Raw genomic sequence first — 13,822 nt, 5'->3', positions numbered from 1 at the left:
AGAGATAAACCCGTGCGGGTAGCGAGTGTGGTACATTAGTGAGACAAACGGAGCGGCGAGGCATTGGGAACAGCTGTGTGGTCTCAGCTCTTAACGTGGAGCTAGAAATCTCCTGGGAAAAGGCTTCATGGAGGATGTGGGGCCAGAGATCTTAAGCTGCTCCACGAAAGGACAGGCAGCACACAGGCAATTCTGCCCTTTGACTCACCTCCGGCTATTTTAAGGTGCTGGTGCTGTCTCCATGCACATGTCCTCCCGGGCAGCTGCACAGGGTCTTGCTCACTCTTACTCCTGAGTCACCGTTGCCCGGTTCCCACCACGCAAGCTCTGAGTCCTCCCTGGCTCTGACACACAACCCGGCGTCCAGCACCACAGTTACGCTCAGGCTAGTTTTGCATGATGAGAGGTGACCCCCTTCATCCATCCCTGCGTTTATCCTTCCTGTGCGAACTGATTAATTGGCTTTATGGTTAATGCTCTTTGCAGTAGGCTCTAACACTCTGCTGCAGAAGAGGAATCACAGAATCATAGAATCATTAAGGTTGGAAAAGACCCTTAAGATCATCGAGTCCAACCATTAACCTATCACTGCCAAGGCCACCACTAAACCATGTCCCCAAGCACCACATCTCCCCGGCTTTTAAATCCCTCCAGGGATGGGGACTCAGCCCCTGCCCTGGGCAGCCTGGGCCAGGGCCTGACAGCCCTTTGGGGAAGAAGTTTTTCCCAATACCCAACGCAAACCTGCCCTGGCGCAGCTTGAGGCCGTTCCCTCTCGTCCCATCGCTTGTTCCTGGGGAGAAGAGACCGACCCCCCCGGCTCCAGCCTCCTTTCAGGCCGTTGCAGAGAGCGATGAGGGCTCCCCTCAGCCTCCTCTTCTCCAGGCTGAGCCCCCCCAGCTCCCCCAGCCGCTCCTCCCCAGCCTTGGGCTCCAGCCCCTGCCCCAGCCTCGCTGCCCTGCTCTGGCCACGCTCCAGCCCCTCCATGGCCGCCTTGGGGTGAGGGGCCCAGTGCTGAGCACAGCATTCGAGGGGCGGCCTCACCAGTGCCCAGCACAGGGGGACCATCCCTGCCTTTCTCCTGCTGGCCACACCATTCCTGATACAAGCCAGGATGCCATTGGCCCTCTTGGCCACCTGGGCACACTGCTGGCTCATGTTCAGGCGGCTGTCAGGAGAGCGGTCCTGCTTTACTAGTGGTGTTTTTTGGTGTGTTGAACCTTTCAAGTGCACCCAACCTTCAGGCAACATCAGCTCTGATGCTGACCACTCCACTCTGCTTAAAGTCCTCTCCATGAACCCAGGCGACCCAAATGCTGGCTAGCAGTAGTGTTGCTCTGCGAGGAGGACTCATGTTTCCAAGATCTTATATTAAAGCCCTGATGGGTCAAATATGCCCCAAAAGGCCAATCTGACTTAAGCAGAGGAGTATGTTTGTGCATAGTTACTGCTGCTTGGACAGCTGAACTCAGATGCAGCCCACAGGTGCTGTATTTCACCCATCAAAAAGCAATGTACAGGTTAAATTTGTATAAATCAGAACAGCATCATGCAGAACCACATTATATTGTAGCAGGAAGAAAATATGTTGCTTCTTTATTAGAAAGGGAGGGAAATGGATTCACGTAGCATTTTTCAGACAATGAGGTTTTGAACTCCGGGGGTTTAATTTCAGCATTGTTTGTGCAAACACGCTCCATCATTGACAGACTGAGCCAGAGGCTGTGATGGGTCTTTCATCCCAGTCTGCAGATAAAGCCCCTGTTATGGGGTCACCGAACAGAGACCTTCAAACCCCGCATCTCCGTCCGAGAAAACTCCGGGATGGAGATAATCAGAAAACCGATGTTCCCCTTTGCCTTGCCGAATAAGAGAGGCTTTGTTCAGGGATACAGATCATGTCTGTGGCAGAGCCGCTTGCAAGAGATTTTATTTCAGCTACCTGCGACGAAGCTATGAGAAGAATGTGGTAGGTTCCTCTCGGTCTGGAGAAATGGAGAGATACCACCCAAAGGTGGTGTTTAATATTAACTGGACCAGTGCACATCTATGAAAGATTTGATTGTGTGCCTATCTGTGTTTATATATAAACATCACCTCTAAAGTCATATTAATGTGGCTAAAGCCTTGCACAGGCTGGAGCGGGTGAAAGTCCTTCTGGAGGGAGCTGTAGCAATGATCGTTTTTGTCAATAAAGATAGATTTCTGTGTTGGCACCGGGAATGTAAGCCATGAGCCCAGACCTTCCCGTGCTTGGTGGCGTGCAGGCGCAGAGCAAAGATCATCGAAAAGCCTCTGATTAATATTTTGGTTAAGAGAAAACGAGGGGCGGGCGGGCAGGGAGCAGAAAGAAACAATGCAGCCCTGTTTGCACGCAGAAGCTGGCGAGCAGCTCTTGGGAGGATGCTGGGGTTTGCTTTCCAGGATGGATGTGATGGAAGCTCCTCCAGCAAAACCCACCGTGATTTCAATGCAAGCAAGGTTTGGCCCCCCCCTCCCTTGAGGGGAGACCTTATTGCTCTCTGCAACGGCCTGAAAGGAGGCTGGAGCCGGGGGGGTCGGTCTCTTCTCCCCAGGAACAAGCGATGGGACGAGAGGGAACGGCCTCAAGCTGCGCCAGGGCAGGTTTGGGTTGGGTATTGGGAAAAACTTCTTCCCTGAAAGGGTGGTCAAGCATTGGAACAGGCTGCCCAGGGAAGTGGTTGAGTCTCCATCCCTGGAGGTATTTAAAGAATGGATAGATGTGGTGCTCGAGGACATGGTATAGTGAAGACTTGGCAGTGCTGGGTTAACGGTTGGACTCGATGATCTTAAGGGTCTTTTCCAACCTTAACGATTCTGTGATTCTATGATTCATCCTCATCCTCTCTGACTCTTCGGGCCAGATGGTATCAGAGGCATCTTTGGCAGATCTCCTTCTCACAAGGGCAGGGAAAGCTTGCTTCACACGATGACAAATGTATTTCTCGCCTTGCTGTTTCAGCCACATTTGTTTATTAAGTGGACCGCATCTAGGATGTAGAAAATGGTGTTAGACACATTCATTTTGACTCATTAGTTCAGAGATGGCTTTACCTACGTTCCCTGAAGTTCTCACAATATATCTAAACACAGTCTGGCGGTGGGTAGATAGCTATTCCCACCTACAGCTAAATGCACGTTTCAAAAAAGGAGTTGCAGGCTTGAAATTGTCTCGTTTGCCACCAATTACATATTCAGGACTGGATTTTCCTCCCTTAGACTACCTTCATTCAGGGAATCACCAGAAAGTGAGGAGGGTGCTGGTTTAATGGCTTTAAAAAAGGGAGGAAAAGGATCCTTGGTAGTGCCTAGATGTTCCCTTCCAGGAGCAAAGAGCTTCAATATGATCTTAATTCATCCCTTTTCATATACGATTTTGTGTACAACCATCTCGGAGTGGTCTGGCTGCGTCCTCCTGACCCTTCAGCACCCAGAGCGGAGCAGCAGGACCGAAGACCTGTCCCATCCATACACTTATCGTCTGCGTGATGCTGGTTTGTGTGGCTAGAGGGGAGGAAAGGAGATGGAATCTGCTCCTTCGTACCAGGAGGATGCACAGACAGGTCTTGGGACTGCCGTGCAGCGCATCCCAGCGATGAGTGCTGCCGGCTGGGTCAGCGTGCTCAGTCACTTTGGTTTTCCGTCCCCTAGAGAAGATGCCTCCCTCCTCCAAACATCTTCATGCGGACACCAGATGTACTCTTTCTGCTAACAACATGTGGCTGTAGTCAACAGGCACAAGTTTTGTGAGCGACGCCAGCTGCAGACCATAGGCGGATGGGGAGTGAGACATCTGGTCTGAGTCCCTGCCCCTCAGCTGAGCTGGAAGAGGAGCCACTAGTCCAGACTTAAATCCAGATCTCTGTTTTACTGCTCCACTAATTGAACACAGCCATGAATGTCTCCGGCACTTGTAGACCTTTGGTAATGAAGGCCCATGTGCAAGTCAGTGTGGGATTTTGTACTAATGCATGTCTTTTTTTTCCACCGTAACAGACCTGGATTTATCCTGAGCCTCAGACTGAAAGCAGGAGCTGAGCATTACAGATGGGTTCATTGCTTCCAATTATGTGTACTTAATGTGGGAAAAACTGCCAACAAATGAAAGTTCGAAAGCTTGGGATACAAGACTGAGACTTGCCATCAACTCAGTTGTGGATACCCTTTGTGGCAACGGCTGTCCTTGCCAATTAAGAGGTCTGCACAAGATCATGCCCCACTTCCCACCTCACCTCCATCCAGGAGGCTGTGGATAGACTGATCAGACCCACGTTTCTCCAAGCAGGCTTTCTGAAGGGCTGTGGTGCCAGTCCAGGAGCTGTTTGCATAAGACATTGCTATAGGGCAATGTTCTTTAGGGCTTCAGAGGGAAAGGGGGGCACAGGGCGCTTATCCTCCTGAGAAACCTCAATGGAGACAGACATCCCTGACCTTGCTATTGGACCACCATCACCACAAAGACTCCTCCTGGCTCCTCCAGATCTTCTCATCTTTTGACCACCAACCTCTCCCCCTCCTCCAGCCTTGTATTGCCTCTTTGCATACCCGAAGACAATTGATGCTTCCTGCAACTCACTGTTTGGACTTCACCAGCTTTATCCTTACTCTGGTTGGAAAGTAAAGCTGCTTCTTCTGAGTTTACACAGTCACTCATTGAGAAAGTTTATACTTTGCTCCCGAGGAATCGATTTTGAGGACAGCGGTGGAGAGGATGTCCGCAGGGGGAGATGGGGCTGTGATAGCTAACGGTGTGATCAAACGCTGGTTAACCTTTGCCCAGGTGTACTCCACTTGCCTATTCAAGGGCTCGACTGCACCTTTCGGATATGAAAGAAGAGGAAATACCTCGTGTGACTGACCTGATAATACACCTTATATCATATTCTGCATTTATTTTTATAGAACAGCCTATATTTCAATACCATCCCTGCAGTGGAGGAGCACCTAGTTTGCAATAAAGACATCAAATGGGGAGACTTCTGCTTCTGTTCATCACTTTCCCCAGTCGTTTCTCCTAACAGCTAAAAAAAAAAAGATCCTCATTTGTCTTCTCAATTGACTTTGTTGTTGACTTCCAGCCACTCAGTCTGTGTGAAGATGTGCTCAGGGCTAATTTTGTACTGATGACACGCCACAAAGTATTTTATTCTGACAGTGGGGAAGGGATGCAGGGTGCTGACTGTAATTCTCTCTTCCAGGCTGTGCCAGGACAAAATTAGTCCTTTTTTTTTTTTTTTTTTTTGCACAACTCTTTGGACCATCAATATGGTCACAGTGTCTCCCCCATTCTGGAAGACTTCAGTGCAGTGATTAGGGGAGACTGAGGGCGTCTGGGACCTGATTCACCTACCGAGATAATCCGTACCAGTGACTTTCCTTCTATTTAAGTACATTCATCTTACCTCCTGACAGGGTTGTGGGGCTGCTGGTTAACCTACCACAGAGCAGGCGAACACAGCTATTGTGCAAACAGGCAAAGTGTTTCCTGACTTAGTGGACGAATGATATCTTTGTCTCTAGTTGCTGGGTAACATCAAACATTCACATATTCACCCTCAGTGATCTCTTCAGGGCTCACAAGGCCACCACCGCTCCTGCTGCAGGGATGGATACCTTGCCCAGGCTTGTTGGAGCAGACCGATGAGAAAAAAAAGGTGAAGGAGAGGTTAAAATACAGAGGATGTAATAGCAAAACAGCTCTGCAAGTTCTCCCTGTAAATCTTATTATGGTAAAATAATTGTCCCTAAGGGGACACTTGCAATCAACACCCTCCTTACACTTATTAGAGGCACAAAGGCCTCGGAGAAAGAGTTAGGAAAAAGCACCTTAATGAAAATATTCGCAGCACAAACACAGGAAAGCGCAGATCTCCCTCCTGTTTGCCCTGCATTCCCCGAGTATTTGCATGGGCAAAACAATAGCGTGTCCCTTACCACGCTTCCTTCCCCTCGCCCAGGGCTGGTCGGATGCTGTGGGCTTCGGGGCAGCAGCGACGGGGATTTACCTCCTGCCGGCTTCGCTGCCACGCACAGGCAGGCAGGCAGACAGACAGACAGACAGACATGTCTTGGCTCGCTTCCTGCCAGATGTCTTCTAGATAAATTTGGCCTTGCTTTTTTCATGCTTCATTTTCTTCCTCTACAAAAATGAGACAGTACCGCAAATCTCCAAGCCTTGTTCAGTGCCCCCCGTCCAGACCTGGCATTGGTTACCTCATCAATTAATCAGATGTTCCTTGCTCTTCCCCAAAAAGCTAGCCATGGAGGGATCTGCTGTGCTTCCACCATACCCTGTCTTGTTTCCCAAACCTTCCCACCCCTGACCACAGCAGCAAATGCAAAAAAAAAGAACATCCAAAGGTGCTCTGACATCGGGGAGGAACAAGACACCAAAAAAAGATCCTCGGCTGGGTGATCAGAAGGGCTCAGGCAAGTGTTTCTCCAGCAAAGACTTCCCTCCCATGAGCCTGGAAGGAGGAAAAGAGGATTTTCCTCTACCTACAGAGGAGATGAAAACACAGTTTTGCTTGGAGGAGGGTGATGCTGTGGATAAGGACTATTTACCCACTCCCGCAGGAAACTGCAGCATCTCCTTCACTGTCCCCCCATCCGAAATACCGAAGCGCCGGCTCCTCTAAGACTTTGCGCATGATGCTCTTCTGCGTCGCCAGATCTCCAGTCTCATATTTCCCTGCCAGAAAACAAAAATTTCCCTTCTGGACCAATTTCTCCCTTCCATAAGCGTATAACGAAACGCTTTCAGGATGTGGTGTGAAATCTGCCCACGCCTGAAACTCGCCCCTGGTTTAACACATCGGTGCTGAGCCGGATCCTAATGGAGCAGCTTAAAAAGTGATCACACACTGTGAAGTGTCACTGGCATAAAAAGGGTTTTAATGAGGGTTTTATAGGTGCATCGTTTTGAAATGAGTGTGGTTGGGGATATATGGTGAGGAATGAGCACAGCAGAAATCCTAGCCATGCCGAAGGGAGGGATGTAAAATAGCTTTGAGCATTCAAGGCTCTAAGCATGGGATAAGGAGCTTTTAAATCTGAAAACAACTTTCCCAGTCCCAAACTGCATCTATTTTCCTAGAAGCTGACTCAAAATTCATATGAAATTTCCTTCCATCGGCTGCCCCGTGACTTTTTTTTTGACATTGCATGGCCTTTAGCAGCCAAAGTGCTGCTAGCAGCGGGGAAAGACAGGCTTTCTGCTCGTCATTCCTCTCTTCACAGCTGCTTGGAGGTGGCTTGAAAAGGAACCCTTCCCCAGCCCTGCATCCCCGGCGGGAGCCTCTGCCGGATTCAACTGGCCAAGTCGGAGAAATATTCTGAAAATGTGCAAACTCCGATTCTTTTTGGAGGCATTTTGCTCAGCAAATGGATGCTAAAAAGCAAATGACTGGCTGACGTTAGGAGCAGCTGCTGTGTTTCTGGAACCTCACCAGTTAGAAGAATATTTTCTCCCAGTGCCAGAAGAAAATATTTTTCCCTTGATCTTAGAAATGGCTGAACTATTTCTGCTGAAATTAAAAGGAGCCCATCCCTAGGCAGACACCCAAGCATGTAAAATTTCATCCCCCGTGTTTAAAGTCTGGCAAAGTCACAAGGACCTACGGTCACGACTTTGTTACGTGCCTCGAAATATCCGCGTCTGTCCCGTACCCCCCTGCACGTCCGCCCTCGAGCCTGTGGGAAAACACAGCCTAAAGCTCTTCAATGGACCCAGCAACCAGGCGGCGAATAAAATGCTCCCACGGAATATATTTTCCTCAGGATTTAAGATAATCACAGGTCTGAGGGACTTCTGATTTTGAAATGCCTGCCATCAGCAGTACTGTAAGGAGAAGTGTTTGGCAAACAGCTACCAGGACCGCTGCCGGCGCTGCCTGTAACGATGCCTGTAATGCAACCCCGCGTCTCTTCTGCTGAGGCTGGGGATCGTCACTTTGGATCAGACTTTATATTCTGATTTTTCGCCTCCAGTCTTTTCCTGCAGGCGAGGTTTCCTTGCTGGTGGGTGCAGCTTCTTGGGTTATTTCTACACCTCTTAGCAAAAGAGAGGCTGTTGCTAGCGAGCTATCGGCTTTGTCTGTCTCGGTAAAGATGAGCCTGGCATCTGTCTCGCACTTGCTTGTTATTTTGATAGCACATCCCCTCCTTTTGCACCGTTTGGCCCATGCACTCCTCCAGGGCTGGCTCTGAGCGTGGGCCAAAATGGTGGAAAACGGCCAGTTTGCAGAAAGAAAGGGATCCCTTGCTCTCAGGTGAGCATTTTGCCACCTTGCATCAAGAAGGGCAAAAAAGTCACACCAAGGATACAGTTCGGTTTTGTCCACGGTGCTGGGCAGCCCTGGACGTCCTTCTCGCCCTGATGCACCCGTGCTGGTGCAGTGTGAACAGAACAAGTCCCGAGCATGGTGTAGACACATCAAAACATTCATCCTTTCCCCAAACTGCTGCAACTCGAGGACCCTGTGCCAGGATGCCCATAGCACGCAGATCAGGTCCGGGGACCTATCCGTGGTGCATCTACCCGGATCTAATGTAAGGCCAAGTGGAGGTGATGAAAGTGGATGGAAAAATAAACGATGGGTGGGTTGGAAAGGGCACATTTACAGGAGCAGGAGAAATCAGGAGGCTGCAAAGCCCAAACCCGTACCTGACCCTTTTCATCCTCCTCCATCCACCCAGGTGGGAGCACCCCGCTGCGCAAAACATCTCTCCTCGTGGGCTTTGAGACATGATTGCCTTCGATGTAAGTATCCGAGAAACAGAAATATGAAAGATGTATTTTCCTTTGTGACCACTCCGCTCCCTGCTGCCAAGCGGGGATTTACTGGTGCCCAGTTAACAGCAGCCCAGGGCGTATAGGGCCATATATTTGCTCTAACTCGCAGAGGTTTTCCAGGTTAGCTTTTTATTTTAGCTACACCCCGTGTAGGTGTGTATCTACGTGCTGCTCCCCGGGGTGGACAATCTCCAGACATCCTGGTTCAGAGGACGAAGACGGAGGTGATGTGTGATGAAGATGTGTGATGAAGCCGGGCGTTTGCTGCCCTTTTGGGGCTCAGCGTTTCCAAACCCCATGGTACAGTGCCAAGCACCCCACGGCTTTCCCAGCCCCTCGGCACTCCCAGGGTGGAAGTTTGGGGCAGCACCATGGCGGGGCAAGGTTTTTCCTTTGCCAGGGGTGCCCCCAACCATTCCCTTGGCAGGGGACCCCCCCAAACCTGCACCCTCGGGGCACCCCACCGCGGAGGGGTTTGCTCGCAGCCGGGCGCATCCCAGCGGGGACACCCCAAAAAGACAGGCTACAAACCTTTGGGTGCAGCCTGCCTCCTCCTCCTCCTCCTCTTCTTCTTCTTCTTCCTCCTCCCGTCGCTGCTGCCGCCGCTGCCCGGGGCGGAGCCGCCCGCCCCAGCCCCCGCCCCGCTCCCGGGAGCGGGCGGCGGAGCCGAGCCGAGCCGCGCCGCGCCGGGCTGCGGGGACGGGGACAGGCACACGGTGGTGCCGCCTCCCTGCCTCTCTCCCGACCCTTCGCTGTCCCCATCCCACCCTCTGCCAGGGGACGGCCTCGCTTGCCGGCGGGGAGCATCGCTCGGCGGGGCAGGGGTCCCCCCCCTCCTCCCTCGGGGCTTGGCGACCTGGAGGATCTCCCAGTGGCAGCAGGTAAAGGGTTGGACTGGTTGGACTGGGAGGAAGGGGTGGCCTTTTACATCCCCCCTCACCCCCCCTGCCTGCCCGGCGAGGGGGGTGCAGGGTTCCCCCGGGGTGGGGGATGATGCTGAGCCGGAGGGGTGTTTGCCGTGTGCCAGATATGCTGGGTTTGACCCCCAAAAGATGCTCTATTGTCCAAAAAAGGCGTTTCTTTCCCCAAAAGGTATCCCCTTACCCAAAAGGTGTTTGTTTGCCCTCCACGCCCCTCAAAACGGTGTATGCCCTCCCCCCCCCCATGGTGGCTTACTTGGCCGGGAGCATCCCAAGCAAAGTTGGGAGGTGAGGGGGTGCTCCCATGCGGTGGGGATCATGGGTGGCCACCCACCTGGGGAGAGGTCCCGGGGTACCCCCTCGGGTCTTCCAGGTTGCCAGGGCGTGGATCTGGCCACCCCCTTTCTCTCCTTTAGGCCATACTTGTTTTACAGGTAACGCTTCATTTTTATACACCGCTCTCAAAATAATGGCATCTGCAGTGTCCCGCGGCCCCGGGGCTTTACACCGGGGTTGTCCGGTGCCGTAAAATCCTGAAGCAGCAAAATCCCAGAGGGACTGATTGCTGCTTGCCCAGCTGGAGGAGCACCCAAGCTCTCCCAGCACCCGCTGAGGATGCGATAGGGATGTTCGGGATGGCTCCTGGAGACATCCCCCCGGAGCAAAGCCCCGTGTTAAGGACCCCAAATTTCTTGCCAGCACTGAGCGGAGAGGGTGAAAAAGGGTGAATGTAGAGGGTATTATTTTGTCTTGATGCTTGGCAAAGAAATTGATAGGAAAAAGGACTAATTCGGGAAAAAGAGGGAAAAAAAATCTCATTGCTGTTTTATTGAAGCTCTTTCCCAAGTCCTGTGTATTCACCGCCTAGAAAACTGGGCGTTGAGGAGTTGCAGTCGAAATGTGAGCCTTCCTCTGGAAAAGGTCTGTTGTAGCAATTCCTGATGTTGAAGCTGTGAAATTTCACCCCTGGCGAGATGGAAATGGGGATTCTTCAGCCAGAAAAAACCTGGCTTTGTCAAACTCGCCATGCTTTGGCTTTTTAGGGGTGGGTCCGTACAGCCACTATTATTACTTGTAATCGTGTTGGCTTAAGGGTTATTTTGGGGCTGGAAAGGGATTATGGATAGGTGATCGGAATAGCCATGCCCGTGCTGGATGTGAAATTAAAAACAATTGAATTATGGTTCTCTTTGCTGGCTCTTTGTCCCTGTATGAAGGAAAACGAGCGCTTGCTCTGTAAGCCCGTACAGGTTTTTCTCCGTTAGAAAGTTGTGCTGTGCATGGAGAACATTAAACCTGACTGTGCCGTTCGGATGCTGTATTCTCCTCGGGGTGTTCCCAGCTGCCACGAAATTTAGACTGTTGCTTATTAGCGAGCAGAAGTTAGACCGGTGCTTATTCTTACAGAGCTTTTTTGGGTTTGGATCAGAGAGTGATGCAGGATAAATGCGTTCTACCTTCTTTCCTTCTTATAAATTGCTAGCTTGCACTTGGCAGGTGTGGCTGAGGAAAAGCTGAAGTAAATGGATTTCCTGCCTTGCATTTTGTCTGGCACGTCTGTGTTCCCCAGTCATCGGATTGCTACGCAAAGTGGTCCATTAATATATTATACAGCCTTTATCCACCTGAGCAGTGATGCACCCTGAATCCTTAAAGCCTGCTATTTTAACAGATTTTCCTCCGTCAAGACTTGAAATGTCTTCACACCGACATCCCAGCAATATTTAGCTGCAGAATATTTCTCTGTGATTTAGGAGGTGCTTCTTCAGTGGCAAATATAAGCTCTGCTTTGAGGCAGAGTTAATTTTAGAGTGGGTGTCTCTGTCAAGCTGTACTTTTTCTATTAAATAAGCATGTTCTGCACGTTACGCTCTTCCCTGCGATGGGTTCTGTACTTGAAGGCGAAGCATGACTGATGTTTGTCTTGTGCGTTGACGATGAGCAGCGCAAAGAAAATGAGTTCTGGTTCGATCAATTTATTTGGTGTCGAGTTGTAGATTCAGAAACTGCTGGCTTGGAATTAATGTTAAAAGGTTTAGTTTTTGCAAGGCAACAAATTGCTTTTGTGAACCAGGAAGATTATAATGAGATACTGAACCAGCTGCAAGGGCCAGGGACTATTTATTGCACTTTCATCCGTAAATTGCCATGCATATTTGATCTCAAGTAACTGCATTAAAATTGCTATAGTGTTTCACACTGCTCAGTGCCAAAATCAGTATATTTAGGGTTTTTTTGTTGTTTGGTTTTTTTTTTTTTAATGTGTGGGTTACAGTAACTCGTGGGTGCAAGTAGCATTGTAGGTTGAGGTCAGGGTGCTGGTAGCAGATGGCTCATTCACCCTGTTGTTTGCTTAGAGGCACGTTGGTGCTCACAGGTGGTGGAAGTTAGATCTGGGTCCCCTTTTAACAGACACACCTGCAGGGAATATTGTCCTTTAACTTGCTTTGTAGGTCTTCCTGAGGGTGAAGATAAAAGGGTATGGTTGCACCTTTGAAACACTCACGGCATTGCTGCCATACAGCTGTGGGCTTGTGCGTGAAGGTGGGTTTATTGCTAACATTAAGAGAGTTGGGGTTAGACGTGGATGGGCACTTAGGGCTCCTCCTGAGAGCAGCTTTCCTACAAACATGGAGGGGGTAGGAACATGCTTTCCTTGGAGACTGAGGTGCTGGTTTGAAACTCCTTTTTCTTGAGAAGATGCACCTGGAGAGGCTGTGCTCCCGTCTAAAAGCCCTGTAGTGAGATGTTTTGCACCTTCTTCCTGATATTGAGATGAAGTGATGGGATCCACCTGGTAGCCACTTGGCTGTGACCATAAAGAGGCTTCGTTAGGCTGCAGCAGCTGATAATTATGCTTCAAGGAGACCAAATGGTGGTGGTGCACCCTTGTGCAGCAGAATAGCAAGTGCTGTTGGTGTGAGGAGGCTGTAGCTGCTTTGGGCTTTGCTGGTACCAGCTGCAGCCATCGTGGGGTGAGTGGTCTCTTGGCTTCTTCCCTTGTAGCGGGGTGTTTCCTCAGGGCTGTTGCTCCCCAAGTTGATTGTACTGAGCTGGGTGTGAAGCTGAGCAGATTCTTCTGCTCAGGAGAGGGCAGTGTCACACCAACGAGCTGCTCTCCCTCAACCATGCTAAAATACGCATGGAGATGACAACCTTTGCTCACCCAGGGGTCCAGGAGGGTTTTGCAAGGGCGCAATATCCAGTGTATGTGTGCGACCCAGGCACCTCATTCCCCCTCCCTTCTTCCCCAGGCAAAATATTCCCCTTCCAGCTCCGCTCCCTGCTGGCTTTCCCCGACCCCGAGTACTCTGCCGGTGTTTAACAGACCTTTGTAGGAATATTCTAAGCATGATGCTGGGAAAAGGGATTTAAAAGGCTGTTTATAGCAGTTGCTTTTGCCTGCCAGCCCCTCTATAAACAGTGATTAGATACAGCTACTTTAATGCATGTCTTGACTTTAAAAAAAAAAAAAAAAAAAGCTGTACACTGGTGTCTGGTTTTGCTGCTTTTTCCTCTTTAGCTAACCACTGTGTTCTCCCCACTTCCTCCAAAAATACCCACAGATACTGGCAGGACAACGGCCTGAATATTTGGTTAAATAGCCTGTCATTGCTCAATAACCTGAAAAAAGCCTTATTTTTATATGTAATTAAATATTTGTATAAGATTTCTGCCAAGGAGTGGTTTCAAGGTACAGAGTGTTCCCCTGAAGGGTATTCAAACAAGGACCTTCTTGGGTGGCAACTGGAAATTTTTCCGTGCTCGTGCCTATCTCGGAGCATCACATGTTTTCGCGTACTGAATCCATTACACGTTGTGATTGAGCTCTGTCTCTTTTGCCCGCCTGGACTTTGGGCGGGATCAGCTTTATGGAAAACATTTCTTTTGTGAATATTTTTTTGCACTGATTTTTTTTTCCATGGCTCTTGATCCAGGTATTGCTGAAATGGGCTGGTTTTTTTTTTTTTCCTGCTGGATGAAGGGTGGGATGAGGATAGGAGGGAGGCAAATAGCACCTTGCTTGGGGTGATACACAAATCTGGGCACCAGCTCCGTCACCGAGCTCCTGCATCTGTGCAGAGTC

General features: G+C 50.2%; 1 protein-coding gene and 1 long non-coding RNA gene across 4 annotated transcripts in view; one reads left to right on the top strand and one right to left on the bottom strand.

Moving 5' to 3' along the window:
- Positions 1–1,498: 1,498 nt before the first annotated feature.
- On the bottom strand, positions 1,499–9,485 carry LOC148055957 (uncharacterized). The gene is made up of 5 exons (XR_015704888.1): positions 9,347–9,485; positions 6,586–6,712; positions 5,956–6,160; positions 5,575–5,644; positions 1,499–4,838 (listed from the first exon to the last, which is right to left on the bottom strand). It is a non-coding gene; the product is annotated as an uncharacterized LOC148055957 (long non-coding RNA).
- The window catches only part of GDPD5 (glycerophosphodiester phosphodiesterase domain containing 5), a 178,841-nt gene continuing 174,492 nt past the window's right edge, over positions 9,474–13,822 (top strand). For 2 of the 3 annotated variants that reach the window (XM_087758242.1, XM_087758236.1), the window contains exon 1: positions 9,474–9,696. The gene's annotated coding sequence lies outside the window, so the exon portion shown is untranslated. Of the gene's footprint in view, positions 9,697–13,581; positions 13,674–13,822 lie in introns of those variants that run through there. The other variant, XM_087758239.1, reaches the window with a different exon arrangement.

This window comes from Nipponia nippon, unplaced genomic scaffold (assembly GCF_047370975.1).
Source record: "Nipponia nippon isolate SJK-2023a ecotype South Korea unplaced genomic scaffold, ASM4737097v1 scaffold_2, whole genome shotgun sequence".
NCBI lineage: Eukaryota > Metazoa > Chordata > Aves > Pelecaniformes > Threskiornithidae > Nipponia > Nipponia nippon.
The sequence above is the reverse complement of the archived record's forward strand: the minus strand, read 5'-3'. Positions and strand labels throughout refer to the sequence as shown.